General features: G+C 36.5%; 1 protein-coding gene across 9 annotated transcripts in view; it reads left to right on the top strand.

The window, feature by feature from the left end:
* Positions 1–16,940, top strand: part of DMD (dystrophin) — a 9,298,038-nt gene that overhangs the window by 1,710,701 nt on the left and 7,570,397 nt on the right. The gene's annotated exons all lie outside the window — the stretch shown is intronic.

Raw genomic sequence — 16,940 nt, 5'->3', positions numbered from 1 at the left:
ATAAGTCCCTCAGAACTAGAGTCTTTACCACAGGCAAGATGCTGCAACACTGGTTCAGATACTGGTAACAAATGATTTTGTCTAAATTCCATTCCTTGTGATTACACAATGTATGATTCTAGCTTCTGACACAATTTTTCACAAATCTGATGTGATCAAAATCATTTGATGTCTGCATCCTCACTGTCTCCCCTTTTTGTAAGGAATTGAGTGGTTTGCTGGTTTTATCATAGTAAGATTTTTGCGACAAACGCTATTTCAACAGTTGGGCTTTCACTGCTTTTTTGTTAACACGTGGAACCAATAAATTACTGCTGATTGGTAATGTGGTTCTGGTTTGTCTCAACATAAGTCTCTGAGGGGGGGGGGCAAGATGTTTATCATGAGGAATGTTTCTGAGATTTATCATGTTTAGAAAAAGATTGGTATTGTCATGTCTGGATTCCTCTAACAGCTGTTTTGCACTTTGAACTCCATGATCAGCCAAGTCATTTGACTAAAGGTACTTAGGACAACTTGTAATATGAACAAAGTCCCACTCTGCTGCAAATGTGTTGAACTGCTGACTTGTAAACTGTGCACCATTGTCAGAAATAACTCTGTGCAGACTACCATGGACAGAAAAATGTCACTTCAACGTAGTAATGACAATACTGAAAGTTAGGTTGGGAAGGAGATCAGTCTTGAATCAAGCTGAATAAGAGTCTACTAACACCAAATAATGTTGACCATTCCTCTCAAAGATATCTGTGGCTACTACTGACCGAGGTAGTTCATGAATCTGGCTTAAATGAAGTGATTCTTTCTGTTGATGTGGCTTTGTACTATTGCATACTGAACAATATGAAAGCACTTTCTTAATACTCTTGAAATAGGAGGCCAGAATACTAGACCTCTCACCCTTCTTTTGGTAGAATCAGTTCCTGGGTGGCCACAATGCAAGATCTTAATATGCTCTTGTTGCAAGGATTTTGGAACAATCACTTTAGGGCCTTTTATGATGATACCATTGTCTGACAAAATCTCATCTCCGTATGCAAAATATCGTTGCACTTCTACTGGTAAACAAGATTGCTTTGCAGGCCATCCTCGACTAATAAAGAGGTTTCGCTTCTGGAGAATTGGATCAGGAGCTGTGTGAGTTCTGAGCTCATCAAGACATGTGGAAGAAAAATTTCTCACTTCCATGACCTAAAAATCAAGTTTCTTATTGTTGTGCTGTTCGTTGTTGTTCCTCAGTGATCTAGATAAGTTGTCAACAAGATAAATAGGTTTGCCTTTTGTGTAAACAAGACTGAAATTGTACTTCTGCAATTTTAAAATCATGCATTTCATTCTGGCTGGAGCTGTATGCATAGGCTTTCTCAAAATAGTAACTAGAGGTTGGTGTCCCGTTTTGACCTGTACAGATCAACCCTAAATATAATCATGAAACTTTGAACATGCAAACACAATGACCAAATGCTCTTTCTCATTCTAGGCATACTGCATTGTTCTCGATGCATAGGCTATTGGTCGGGTCTGTATCATATGTTCGAAGTTTTATAACTTTGAACATTAAAATATCGAATTTAAATGTTCAAAGTTATAAAACTTCGAACAATATGTAAAAAAAAAAAAAAGCCAAACCCAAAACTAACATCTGTAGGCAAAGGGGCAAGCCCCCCTGCACCTCCCACATCCCCTGTACTTTAAATATACCAACTCTGAGACCGCACTACAGTGCAGTAAGGGAAATCTTTCCTTTACCGCACTATAGTGTGGTCTAGAAATTAGTATATTTAAAGGGGGGTGGGGGGTACAGGGTGGCTTGCCCCCCTGCCTACACTAGTCAGGTAAGTTCCGTTTTTTTTTTTTTTTTTATTTTATTATATGTTCAATGTTTGAAACATTGAACATTTATATTCAATAATTTAACCTTTGAAGTTTTCAAACTTCGAACATATAATATAGTCCCTATTGGTCTACCCTCTTGATGAATGAGTGTACCTAGACCAAACTTAGAAGCATCACAGGAAATAGTAACTGGTTTGTGAACATCATAGTAGCTGAGAGTTGGTGGGTTAGCAATTTTCTGTTTCAGGGCATCAAATACTCTTTGTTGCTGTTCTGATCATGACCAAATTACATCTTCGCATGTCAGCTCTCATAATGGCAGTGAAAATTGGCTTAAATCTGGAATGAACTTGCCTAGAAAGTTGACCATGCCAAGAAAACATTATAGGGCTTGAACATTGTCTGGAGCTGGCATCACAAGGATTGGTGTTTGCTTGGAAGGATCTGGTCATAAGCCTGAACTGGTAAACAAGTGACCAGTATAAATAATTTCTTGTAGCCTCTCTACAGGACTCCCATTAATCCAAACAGTACAAAAGATCTCATTCTTTGCTCACAAATCTACAGCATTAAGTGTTTCATCAAGCACTGACACACCATCAGCATAAAAAGTAGGGTCACAGATATTTAATTGATCAACTTGCCTCTTGGACTACCCTCTCTTAATAAAAGAATATGCCTTATGTGATTTACAAAACCTTTTGAAATGATTCCACTTATTGCAAGAATGACACTGCTGACCAAAAGCTAAGAACTTTTCTCTTTTGTACTCATGACTTCCACCACAATTATTGCAATAAAATTTGATACTGCAGCTAACTTCATTGGTTTATAGTTGGTATTAGAAATGGAGGTAACCATGAATCCTTAACATTTTTCTGACTTACCCTTATGCTTCACTGAGCATGCTCTGGAAATTGCGGGAAAGACTAGGGGTTTCCCAGGGACTGTTGCAGGACCTGCAGTAGCTGTCATGCTCTTGGGCCTTTTTCTTTGAACAACATGCTGTATACCATCCACATGAGCTTTGTCACTGTGCCTTCCGCAGCTATTCTCATATGTAAGCATACTTGTGTTTTTTTCTGTAAGCTCGTATATCTGACAAATCTCAATGGCCTTATTAAAAGTTAAGTCCCTGTCTTGAAGCAAAATCTTTCTCACTGTGTCATTATTAGTAATACACCCAAGCCTGCCCTTTATCAACTCATCTTGCAAATCACCAAATCTGCACATTTTAAACTTATTTCTGAAGTCAGTTATATATGCTGCAAATGTTTCACCATGTTTTTGATCACTTGGGTAAACTAAGTGCCTTTCCATTGTAATATTCATTTGGGGGTTATACATTTCTCTAAATTTATGTTTTAAGAACTAGGAGTCTTTGCTTGTTTCAGCCAGTTAACACTATATGGTTGTTCTGCCTCCCCTGCAAACATAGCAGGTACATACACAAATGAATGCTTTCTTTCAATGGCCCTTGAACCAGGTAAATTAAGCAGAATAAATGCATTTATACATGTGTCATTGTCAGATAAAGCAGCCTGTATGAAAATATCATATTTTTGCTAAAACACTCTGCAGTTTTCTGCAATATTGTTATCAAACACAAGTGGTGCAGATCTGCAATACCCTTCTACCACGCCCACAGATTATAGTAAAACACAATGCAAAATGGCCCTTGTAATTGTGTAAAACATTCACAGACACCAGGTACTTGCAATGTTTGTTTGTGTCTTTCGGATTTTCCCGGTTAGGGGTCGCCACAGCGGAACTCCGGTCCACTAATGATTGGTAGTTGATTTTTACATGCCCAGTTACCAGCCCTGATGCACAACCTTCAATGAAGGTAGGCCCATTAACGCATGTCTCCACACAGAAGACGCTCTAGCTGAGAATCGAACTGGACAGCGTCTTACTGTGAGGCAACAACGCTACCGCAGCACCACCACCGAAATCAGGTACTTGCAGTAATAATAATCAAATACTCAATAAACTCTTTGAAAGACTGTACTCTGCAAAATATGTCTTGAAATAACTGTAGTTTGTAAAATATTCTTTGAAATTACTGTACTTTGTGAAATAGGGTCTATATTAAATAGTCAAATACATATGTCCGAAGTTACAGAACTTCGACTATGTATAAAAAAATAAAAAAAAAGGGAAAATAAAATGAAAGGTTATATGCAAGGGGCAAGCCCTCCTGCACCCCTCACACCCCCAATCTTCAAATATACCAACTCCAAGGTCACACTACAGTGCAGTAAAGGGAAAATTTCCTTTACTGCACTGTAAAGCGACCTTGGAGTTGGTATATTTAAAGAGTCAGGGTGGGCTTGGCACCCTGCTTACAATGCTTAGGTATGTTCTTTTTGTTTAAATTTTTTTTTCCAATAGAAGTATGAGAACTTATTGTTTTGACCATATCATGTTCGAAGTTGTCATCCTTCGACTATGTAATATAGACCTGTGAAATAACTGCACTGTAATACTGCACACTTGCAAACACTTTGCACACTTCAGATATTTTTGAATAGCTTTAGTTAATATGAAAAAGTAACACACAGAGAAAAAAATATGGTAATTTTCCCTTTTTATACATTTTATGTGATTCTGATATTGTTTCAAACATTTTTGTAATTATTTCGAATATTTCTATTAATATGTTGCAGTTCTGGACATTTCATTTAAAAGGAAATTCGTTTTGAGCATTCTGAGTCCTTTGTTTTATATTTATAGCAAGAGAAATCATTTAAGCCAGTTTTAGTACCTGGAATTTGTTTCTGACCTGTTTTGCGAGTCATTTGAGCAGTAGGGATGATCCACTCCTGCATATTCCTTCAACTTTACTTGGTTGCCTCATGGCTGTAACTCTGGTTCCCGTTCTGACACCTTGTCACTCTTCTTATATGCATTAAGAAAATGTTGATACTTGTGTATTAATTTAAGTAGTTTATTGTTTACAAATGCATCAGGATGAATGGCAGGAACATTAAACCTAAACGAACTGTCAAACTGACTGACTGACTGCATGCTTGCATGCTCTCACGCTGGCTGCTCACTCAAAATGGCACTCTTGCTTGCACATGCACACTACTTATATGCATGTGCTGACTCACTGGAAAGCTTCTTAAAGTTATATCATATACTCTGCCCTAAAGCAAGCATTACTTCTTTTCTTGTTTTTCAAGAGAGGAGTTTGTTTTGCTGTAATTGGTGGACTGGTGGGTCGTTTCTGTGGATTATTGGCATGAGGATGTATTGAGGATTCAAGTTTTCCAGCAGTGATCAAGGGAACAACAAAGGAGCTGTATTTTTAACTGACCTTGTAAGGATAATTTCTAAAAGATCTGAAAAACTGCCCTTTTAAGGGCAATTCAAAAGGGATGAACTGGTCTGGTGTGTGTGGAGGAGAAGCAAGCAGCAGATCAGTCTACAATCATGGACAGGGAACAAAGGATTAGTAGCAGCCTTCTATCAAATAACTCAAACAATTCAGAAGAAATATATTCAATCAAACAAGGCACAAAAATTAACTTTTCAAATAAGATTTTTATAAGAAAGTCTTTTCTTTTACCATCACTTCAGATGTGGGAAGAGTCTCTTCCTCTTACCATTTGTTTCCTTCTTGACAGATGTGAATGCAAGTGTTATATGCTCCCAGTGGTCACTAAGCATGGCCTTTTGTTCCCTGAACAAATCTTGAAATAAAAAAGCACAACATTGCTATGCTATAAAACCTACTTCTTGTTGTAAGCAGAGCTTAAAGGTTTATTACAGCACACGTAGCTTTGCTAGTTCCTATTTTGTTTTAGCTTGACAGTATTTTTAACATATTTGTTTGCTACTGATATTTTTTTGAAAGGAATACTTTGCAGATAAGCCATAATAGCTGAACTTTGTTGTATGTGTTATAAATATAAAATTACTAAAGTCTGTTTGCACATCTGCACAATTACTTGTGCTTTATAGAAATGTGGTAAATGCCACCTAAATATGTTGATGAAAGGGATTGCAGATCGAAAGACAATAAAACTGTGAAAGCTATTGCCTGTTGCACTAAAGCAGAACATACTTATAAGTAGGTGGTACTAATTAGCCTTCTGGTACAGAATGCAGAACTTTTGTTGTGTGTAAAAATCATTTCTATCCTTCATGTTAACGATATTCCATCCATGCATTGTCCACAGTCAATGGATATATTTTGAGATGCATTAATCATTTAAATTATTTGTCATTGTTTGGGCGTAAATGGTTAGTTAGTGTTTTTTTTGTTTGTGTGTGTGTGTGTCTGTGTGTGTGTGTGTGTGTGTGTGTGTGTGTGTGTGTGTGTGTGTGTGTGTGTCAATTTCCTGTTTTACTTTTTCTTACTCATCTTTGTGTCCATTATTTAATGTTAAGAAGAAGCAATCGCATAGCTATTCAGAAGTTGAAAGTAGCATGAAAACGTAATAGCTGTCCAATAATAACACAGTAGTGTGACACTGCGGCTCACTGGGTTGCTCACAGCAAGAGGTTCCTTGGTTTGATTCTCATCTGGGGTGCCTTCTGTGCAGAGTATTCAAATACTGCCTGTGTTCTCGTTGGTCTTCCAGTTTTCTCCCACATTCCAAAGACACATGATAAGTAGATTAGACACTATAAATTGTCTGTAAGTTTGAATGTGCATGCTTGTGTGTGGTGTAGAAAAACATCCACGGAAGGGCTTGCCGCAGGCAGCATTATAATTGGCTCTAGATGATTGTTACTGTTGATGAGACACCCCAACACCATGTGCAAAAATGGGAAAAAGGGTTTGAGGATGGATGGATGAAAGGATGGACAGATGAAATAACATATGATAAATGACATAATAGTCATGTGATGCCCCTTTCATGTCTGTGTTGTGTGCTGTAATACCTTTTTTAATATGCAGTTGTTAGGCTGGAAGCTGCCTTGTTACATGTGTAACTCGAGTCCACAACGATATGTACTGATTGAAGTTACATAAGAATCAAGAAGAAGAAGAAAATTCATAAAAAGCAAATGGTGATCTAAAATTGCATGACAATAATGAGAGACATTCACACATAGTGAATGTACTTTCATATCAGCAAATACTGAAAAATAGAAGGTTTTCCATGTGCATGTCAGCAAGGAGTCTTGCAAAATTATATTAACTATTTATTAAGCATAGGTACATAAAAAGTTATTATTTTGTTAAGAGAAATTATACAGATGGTGTAAATTTCACATTGCTGAAAGAGAGACTGCTAAACAAAGGAAATCCAGTTCGTAGTTACAGATTAACACTATTACAATTTTCATTCTGCCTGCTTTAATAATAGTTTCACCCTTTCTGTGCAACTTACATGGATTGCAACCAGTTTTCAAAATGTCACAGTGAATCAGAATAATCATTGGAGACTTTCTTTATAATGATAATTTAGATTGCACACACAAGTAGTTGGTTGATGCCCTGCAAATAGAGGTAAACTTATTTTGTAAAAAATGCTTGATCAGGGAAGCCCATCTGCTTGTCCATAATCTAAGAGGTTCAACAGATGGCTGAAGATGGTCTGAGATCAAGGATCAAGGACTATTGGATAATTTATATGCTGGATGGTTTCCTGATAATCTTAGGATTGTCAGGAACACACCAGGATAACTGCTGTTTTTAGATCTTGTGTTACTTTCCTTGGAGTTTCTTTTTAATTAGGACAAAGCACAGAGGCTAACAAGGTCATTCAGTTCCTGGTAACCAAGCCTGATACTTGATGTCTTTCTAGTTTACCCATAGGGACAAGACAGGTAAGCGCAAAGATTTATTACCTAATGTCAGTAGCTATTATGAAACTGAACAACTTCAATTTATGGAGATGGCTGCATTGCATAATCTGAATTGCCGAATATTAGAACAAAGGAAGTTGGTTCTACAACTTGTCATTTAGATATGTAATAATGAAATATCACTGCATGAAATCAGATATAAAAACAGTGCTCTCAGATGTGTGATGACAACATGCTACTGTACGAAAACAGATACATTAGCAGTGCTTTCATAACATGTTAGTATCAATCCTGGCATGGAGAATATATTTCCGATATGAAAATAATTAATCTCTACTCTTTTCTTTAATTTGGAAACTAATTCTATGCAGGGTGACAATATTTTATGGTCAAATTAAAATAGATTAAGTCATGGTGATACGATTGATATAACATTAACAAGTTAGGTGCTGATACCAAATAACCAGAGATATGACTGCTTTATTTCTGTGAATGTTTGTGTACATGTGTGTATGTCTATAGCTATCTTTACCTATGTTATCTATATCTAAATCTGTATTTATATGTCGATACATACACACACACACACACACACACACACACACACACACACACACACACACACACATATATATTATGCACAAGCACACTCACATATGTATACGTGTGTGTGTGTGTGTGTGTGTGTGTGTGTGTGTGTATATATATATATATATATATATATATATATATATATATTATATACAAAGGCACACACTCACATTCACAGAAATAAAGCAGTGGTGTAACTCATTGCTTACTACAAGAATATAGTCAGCAGAAAATCAGACTTCCTGTGTAATAGTATACTCAGCTTTACAGGACATTTCCCTTTACTCCTAAAATGAGTATAATCGCTGTTTTCCAAGTCTAATTTCTGTAGTCCTGGTAAATGTACATCAATAAAATTAAAGCAACAAGGTTTCATCTACAAGTTGATGTGATTTGCTTAGCATAACAGTGAAATGGTCAGTATAGAAAATTCAGATTTGGAGTCGTAAACTGTTTCCAAAAAGTTATGAAAAATATGACGAATATCCATTTTAACATTAATAATGCAAAAATACAGAGTCTGATACTGTCTTGACCGGTGTGTTGAATTCAAGCAGTGGGTGTTAGTAAAAAATTACATTAAAACATGATGGGTCATGTGAAGACATTCCGAGATATAAATGCTATTCTAGTAAAACAGTTATAACTATTACATGTATTTTCATAACTGAATTCTTTATTTATTTTATTTATTTGTCTTTACTGGGAAAATCCAGCTAGGTGATACCCAGTGAGGGTGAATGAAGAGGGTTGAAAACATAGCAAACAGACAGAGAAAAAGATTCAGTGATTGAACTTAAATAGCCACAGATCTGCTGAGAGAGATAAGTAAAAGGAACAGTGCAGTTTAAAAGGTTCTGTGCCAGTAGATGAAAGTCTTGATTGAGTTGCTCTAGGACAAAGTTTTAGTACGAGTTATAACTATTACATGTATTTTCATAACTGAATTCTTTATTTATTTTATTTATTTGTCTTTACTGGGAAAATCCAGCTAGGTGATACCCAGCGAGGGTGAATGAAGAGGGTTGAAAACATAGCAAACAGACAGAGAAAAAGATTCAGTGATTGAACTTAAATAGCCACAGATCTGCTGAGAGAGATAAGTAAAAGGAACAGTGCAGTTTAAAAGGTTCTGTACCAGTAGATGAAAGTCTTGATTGAGTTGCTCTAGGACAAAGTTTTAGTACGAGAGTTAGTACAATATCACCTTGACCTGACTAATGGTGATATATAACAGTAAACCAATGCACTTGACTGTTTGAACAACTGTGTAATGATAAAGAGGTTTCCATGGACTTTGAAATGCAAAGTTCAAAGACAATCCCCCACCTCCCATCTTCAACCCCAAAGATCAGCAAAACAATGAGAAAAGTAAGCCAGAATGCAGGACTGCAGCTCTTGAAGAATACCAAGAGAGCTTACACAAACATCTGGGGAAAAGGATAAATAAACTTTAGGAAGGGAGTACTTGTGGCCTGTTTTTGTGACATAGAAACTACAGCTAGCAACTGAAGGATGTAATCTCTGACTCCTTCAGCTTATTGCTTGCTAACCTTGTTAATTGATAACCACATCCACCTCCCTTGACGCTGTTCCATATGATAGTACTGTGACTCATCCCTTCTGTGAAAATGTTGATAATTGTGCCTTGTTTAGGTTGTGACTTGTATAGTTTAGGTAATGTATGATGCACTGTATGGCCAGTCACTGCACACTAATGCATAGTCTTGCTGTACAAAAGTATGTATCAGTATTTTTCTGTGTTCTCTTTATCATAGCCCTTGGCTATGGACCTGACAATGCCTTTTTTGCCAGTGGTACAGTGTTTCACACCCACATTGGCCATGTATGAAGTGTCACTGCAACAGGTTCCTCTGCTGATTCTATACCTGACTCTTCATTAACTGTCATTACAGGTCTCTCAGGTAGTAGTGATTTTTTCAATTTGTATCCACTTGAGTTGGTGACGTGGAGGTGTTTCTATATAAATCATGGAGACTAGGTCAGGTTGTAGAATTTCTATGTATTTCACACAAAAGATTATTTCTTTTCTCACAGTTATTGTGGTAAGCCTTTCAGGCAACTGCTTAAATCTGCAGAAGTTGTGTTTTATAAAAGCATACCCCTTATTGTAGATGAGATATGTATTTTCATAGTTAAGTTTGCCAAATGTGTCACTCGAGACTTAAATGTTCCAGAAGCACTAACACACAACTTCTAATAGAAGTACTGCCTCATTTATTCCCAGTACTGTAAACACCATACATTGCATTAGTATGTAGCCTTTAACAAAACACTGACAAAGATACTGTCCATTCTATTTAAAATATCTTCCATAATTCTTCACGATATTAAAGCTTGTCCTGCATTAGGTAACTTGAGCTATCATACTGAATTCTGTCAATTAGGTGGTGTGGTACACAAAGGATTTCATTCTAAGGTACAGTAATGAGGAAATATTATAAAGTACAGTAGTTCTCCAAAATTCATGAGCTGGCAAAATGGAATAGGAAAATCAGCATGGAAAGTGCGAGTCCCAAGAATAACTTGTGCTGTTTTTATAATAAACTGGATTCATCAATGAGACTGTATAGTCTGTATAATCAAACAAACATTGGCATTACCTAAACTGCAAGGAAATGCCATTTATTATATCCATCTAGCCAAAAGAAACTCAGATCATATCAAATGAAGGCAAGCCCATCTGAAAGAAATAGTTGGTACATGGAAAGCTTTAATGAATTTTGGAATAGAAATGAGGAAGGTAGAGAGTAGATAACCTTGACAAAATAATAAAGATAATAAGAAATGATATTACAAACATGCTATGAATTGAAAAGAGACAAATACTAATAATAATTACAGGAATCTTACTTCCCTTCGTTCAGCCAACAAACTACTAGTTGTCACTCTCAAAACACACAACAAAGCTGGTGACTCCTTGTTTACAAATGCCATTGGCTCATACTGGAATAAACTTCCCATAGAACTGACCTCTCTAGGCTCTTCTCAACTTTTCAAGAAACAACTGAGGAACTATTTTGTGTCTCACTGGCTATGCCCCTGCTCAAACCCTGACTGACCTGAGCATCCAACCCTCTTCTCATTTCTCTCCATTTACCTCTATGCTTGTCCCTATCACTAATACTACCCCTCATTTCTCTCCATGTACCTCTATGCTTGTCCCTATCACTAATACTGCCCCCTCATTTCTCTCCATGTACCTCTATGCTTGTCCCTATCACTAATACTACCCCTCTTCTGCAACTATCTACTATCCACTTGGATACTACTTTACCTCTGCAACCTGTTATCCCCCCCAAATGCATAGGTTGCTCCCAGCTATGCAAATCTGCCTCAATCTATTGCCCTGGCACAAACGATTATAACAATTGTGAATACTGTGAATACTGTAAATACCTTATAGACTCTTATGTCATTTACTACTTTCTTTCTTTTATGGCTGTACAATTCCTACTACAGCAAAGAATTTGCAAACATAAATCATCTCTCTATGTTATAGCTATAGCTTTGTTAAGTTTGCTAATTAGAGTATTGTTTAAGTTTTGCTAATTATAGTTATTGTCAAATTGCTTTAGTACCATTACTATGCTACATTGGACTAATTTTCTTGTCATGCTTATAATTTTGCATCCCGTTGTACTATTTTTATGTTACCTTCTAGTATATAGTGGAGCTTTTCTCCTCGGGCCTCTGCTGAAAATGGACATGTATCCAGCCAGACTAGCCCGGTCAACAAATGTAAAATAAAAATAAATAAATAAATACTATTAGTTTTCACTACAAGATGGAGAAAATGTCACCACTGGTCTGACTGATGTTGTTCAGATGTTGTAGTATTTTCTTTTTCTTGAAACATTGTCATTCCAGGTAATAATTATGCATTACCAAATGTTAGTAAAATTTGTGACTGTACTTTTTCTCCAATTAAATGGGTTGAAGAGGTGTTAAAATAAATAAAACTCTGTAACAGGTCTGGATACCTTCTTTGTCAAATAAGGCATCATTTCTGCAACCATCTAATTGTTTAAAGTTCTCGCTATAACTATTTTTGAATAATGTGCATGTTTCTGGTAAATGGAAATGAGATAATACTATTTATTTATTTATTTATTTATTTATTTACATTTGTTAACCGGGACTGTCTGACTGGACGCAGGTCCATTTTCAGTGGAGGCTTGGGGAGAAAAGGTCCACAAATTAAAATATTGCAGACATAGTTACAGATGAAGAATCCTAGCAATTAAAATATTACAAACATAGTTACAGATGAAAAACATAGTACATTCAGTAGATAAATAGCTTCTGTTCTATCCACAAAGTCATAGCAGATATTAACAATTGTTACAATAAGAAGTTACTGCCATATAATAAGTAGATAGGCATGGAAGTATCAGAGCTTGCTGTAATCAAAGCTAGTTTGTGGGGTGGGAGAAGTTAGAGGGGAGAGTTACAAGGGCATAGCCAGCATGTTTTTAGGTGTAGGTAAAGGTTTGAAGTGGGTGCATGATGGTAGAGAGGTTATTGTGGGGGGGGGTCCATAATTTGGCTATAGCACTGGAGAATAGTGCTTCTCCAGCAGTGTTATTGGCTCTAGTAACCTGTAATTGATTTTTGTTGCTGGATCATAGTGGTCTGGTGGTGAGATAGAGTTGGAGTACATACTGCAGGGATGGGACCTTTAGAGGATGGTAAACCAGTCTGTGGGCAAGTGCGAGTTGATACCATTGAAGGAGGTGAGGGAGTTCTAGCCAGCCTACACAATGGAGGTAGGACTGATTCACCTGATAACTACACATTAGCCTTACAAGTATTATTTGAAAATTTGTTGGAGTATTCATGAGATATATTGATATCTCAAATTCCCTAATTAAGATATCAGCATGGTCTCATACAAGCAATATGACGGAGATTTTACTGTTGACATTTGCAAAGGTACTTCATCAAGTCATCAATGAGACACTCCATGACTGGAATTTATATTTTATATGTTGGCTCTAGACGATTGTTACTGTTGAAGGGACACCCCAACCCCACTTGCAAAAATGGGTAAAAAGGGTTATGGGTGGATGATTCCTAAGGAGGACTAGCTAATATTTACAAAACCAGGATTCTACAGTTAACATTGGAGGAAATCAAAATTATTTGTGGTCTGGAGGAGTGGTCTACTGGGCTCAATTTTGGGATATATGTATGTGTGTGTGTGTGTGTGTGTGTGTGTGTGTGTCTGTGTGTGTGCGTATATGCATATATATATATATATATATATATATATATATATATATATATATATATATGGGTTCACTTTATAATTTCAAAATACTGAAATACCAAATGTCAGTATTTCAAAATCATAAAGTAAAAAACTGAAAATCACGAAAGTGCATAATCGCGAATTTGAATATCTCAAATTCATGGTTATCCCTTACGGTATGTGATGTGCAGTGTTGGGAGTGTATCGTGTATGGATGTAGGTGCAATTGAAGTTAAGTGAGTGTTTTGTAAGGGTTATGTGTGGGAGTTTGATTGTGTCTGAATGTGTGGATGTATGTATATATGTGATGTTTGTGTGTGTAGGAGGGACTGTGAAATGTGTGGGTGTGTGTTTCTTTTTTGTGTCTGTGTGATCTTGGAGTTAGTATATATAAGTAGGGGGGTATGGGGGCTGCAGTGGGGCTTTTCCCCCTGCGTACATGTAGTGTAGGTTTGTTTGTGTTTTTGTGTGTGTTTTGTTTGTTGTAGTGTGGGTTGGACGATGTATGTGTTGTGTGGTGCATGGTTTGTATGTGTTCGTGATTGTGTGCTTCGCGATTGTGTGCTGTCGGGATTATGGGTGTTCGACTTTATGATTCCGAAATACTGACATTCGGTATTTCAGTATTTCAAAATTATAAAGTGAATCCATATATATATATATATATATATATATATATATATATATATATATATATTTATATTTTTTTTATGGCAGCAATGCCAACTAGACCAAAATATTGGTGAATGAAATACACCAGTGAAGACAGAAACAGTAAGTGTGAGGATCAGTGTAAATGATCAATAATTACAGCAGGTTTATTTGGACCTTTTGGCTAGTTGGGTGTTGCAAAACCAAATCAACTTTAACAGATGAAAAAACAAGGAACGTATATGGGTTTGTTTCAGAATAATTATCACTATTCACTAAACCAAGACTTTATTTCTGACTGTGTGGACATCAAAGATATTTGCATTATAATAATAATCAAGTTGGATTTTGAATTTTGTGTTAATCCAGTGGTTAGAAAATACTTCTGCCCTCTGCACTTTTAAAACTATTTTACAGACTATTGCATCCATATCTTAAAAAGCTTTTTATGGCCTTTTATTGAATATAAGACTTCTTTGTTTAATGGGTTATGTGATATAAATAACTTAGAATGCAGAGTTGCTATATAATACTGGCATTGTCCTATAGGAAGCTCAGGTATAGAGATCAGTTTAAGTTCTTGAAGGTGCAATCTGTTAAGTTCCATCTTAGTAAGGGGGGTATAATCTGGTCTTGCAAAAGGAATACATTTTTCATTGCAAGGTACAACAAATTTCAATGGATTATTAGTATGTATAGATGGAAAAGAGTTTTTAAACACAGAATTGGTAAAAGTTACATCAAGCAATAAGATTATCTGAATCAATAAACCAGTTCAAAACTTGGATGGATCAGTGGATTAGACACAAAGTCTATCCTAGAATAGGATTTGCAGTGACTTACAATAACACCACAAGCCTATCTGTAAAATTAAAACATGGAAAGGTTATTGTGTAGCATGTCATACATAAAGAATAAATGACTGCTGGTCTCACTTGCATTCTGCAGTCCAAGGACTGATTCTTGAGGGACTCCACTGGTGACTGGACTCTCTGTAGAAATGGACTCCAGAATTCTAACTTCCTGGGTCCTTTCTGTGAGCCAGTCGGCTATCCACCAGGTGACATACGGGTTTGTACCTAACCTGTCAACAATGCCCAAGTGGGGTTTTGTGTCAAATACCTTGGCCAGGTCAAGGTAGGCAATGTGAACTATTTTGCCCTCATCCATTGCTTTGGTGACCTTCTCATAGAAGTCCACAAAGGTTGAGTAGGCATGATCTGCCATTGATGAAACCAAACTGGGGTTGGTCCAGTATCTAGAAGTTTACTATATCTGTATTGATCATCTCCATGATAATTATTTTCATGGCTTTACATATAAGACTAGTGAGACATATGAGTTTCAGTCTTTGTTGTCAGCCAGAAATGCTCGCCACAGCAACTGCAGTGTGCCCAGTAATGACTCCTTCTGCAATCCGTATGGAGTTGCATGTATGGGTAACATATCTAAATATGACCATAGATTCTTTTTTATAAGACACATTGCTCCTACTATCACTGGAACTGTCTGCCCATCTTTTTTCCACATTGCTCTCATTTCTGCCTACAGAGCCTAATAGTTTCTGAATTTGTGTTTCCCTTTATGCAAGACAATGTAGTCACTGGATGCATTGATTTCAATGATCAATGTTACATTTATCTTCTTTTCTTGGTTTTCCCGCATCTGTCTTTTAAACTGTTGGTAATGTGTGATCCCATGTGATGTAGGCTTTAGTATTGTAATATTTGCACAATCCCCAGTGCAACAGTCTTGCCACATTATTATGCCTTTCAGTATGTCACAGCCAGCAACAAGGTGTGCAGTTGTTTCCAATTCTGTTTTGAAAACCTTACATTTGTCTGTTTCTCCCTCATAGACTTTGTAAACCCTGTACATAGTCCACTATCTTTGGTCACCAATAACAGCCTTTTGTCTTTAGGTTTGAATCCACCTCTCCCTACCCATTCCTGTGTTCAATCCTGATCAACATGAGGTTTTTCCAGGAGATTTTTATACTTGCAAGTATATTTATGCATTGTCCACATTTCTTGCCTTCTCATCTGATCCCTCACTTTATAGTCTTTCTTTTGTTTTTTGACACATTCAGTTGCTGCATGATTTTTATTTACTTCTGGTATGATTTTCATTCCCACTTGATGCCAATATGCTTCTGCTAGCCTAAGCAGGGAAGTCATCTTAAATTTATTCCCATCATGTTTCAAAGCTTTCACTATGTTTGGATCTTAGAGGTCAGATATGTATGCAGTCCCATAATTGCAGATCTATACATGTAATTAATTTCAAGTAGCCCATAGGAATGGGGAAAATATAATCTTTGTATTCAAATCATTTGATGAGCATGAAGAATCCTTCTTTTCTTGTCTTATCACCCAACACCTTTTGGGGCCAGTCAGTTACTCCAAAACTGCAAGCTAGGACAGGAAGAGCAAATTGGTTTATAGCTTGAACTTTCTTCCTAGATCTCAGTGTTGTTTTCAGAATTAATTTAAATCTTCTAAAACATCCCTTACTAAGATTTATTCACATTTGTTCATGTTTTATTGCTAAACCTTCATCAGTTCCTAAATAGTTATACACTCATCTTGCTCAAACTTGTCACAAACTGATGCTTTTGGGTACTGCAGCTTTCTTGTTTTAGTGGTTGATTTGCACATTTATCAAGACCAAATGATATTCTTATATCATCTGATTAGGTTTTGACTGCTTGCAGCTGTACTTTCAATCCTCATCTGATGAGCTATACAGTTTTAAGTCATCTACAAAGAGAAGATGAGAAGCCTTTACAGTTTGTTGCTTTCTGAGAGCCAAATTATAGCCA

This window comes from Protopterus annectens, chromosome 5.part0 (assembly GCF_019279795.1).
Source record: "Protopterus annectens isolate FY-2018-M chromosome 5.part0, PAN1.0, whole genome shotgun sequence".
Classification (NCBI taxonomy): Eukaryota; Metazoa; Chordata; order Ceratodontiformes; family Protopteridae; genus Protopterus; species Protopterus annectens.
The sequence above is the reverse complement of the archived record's forward strand: the minus strand, read 5'-3'. Positions and strand labels throughout refer to the sequence as shown.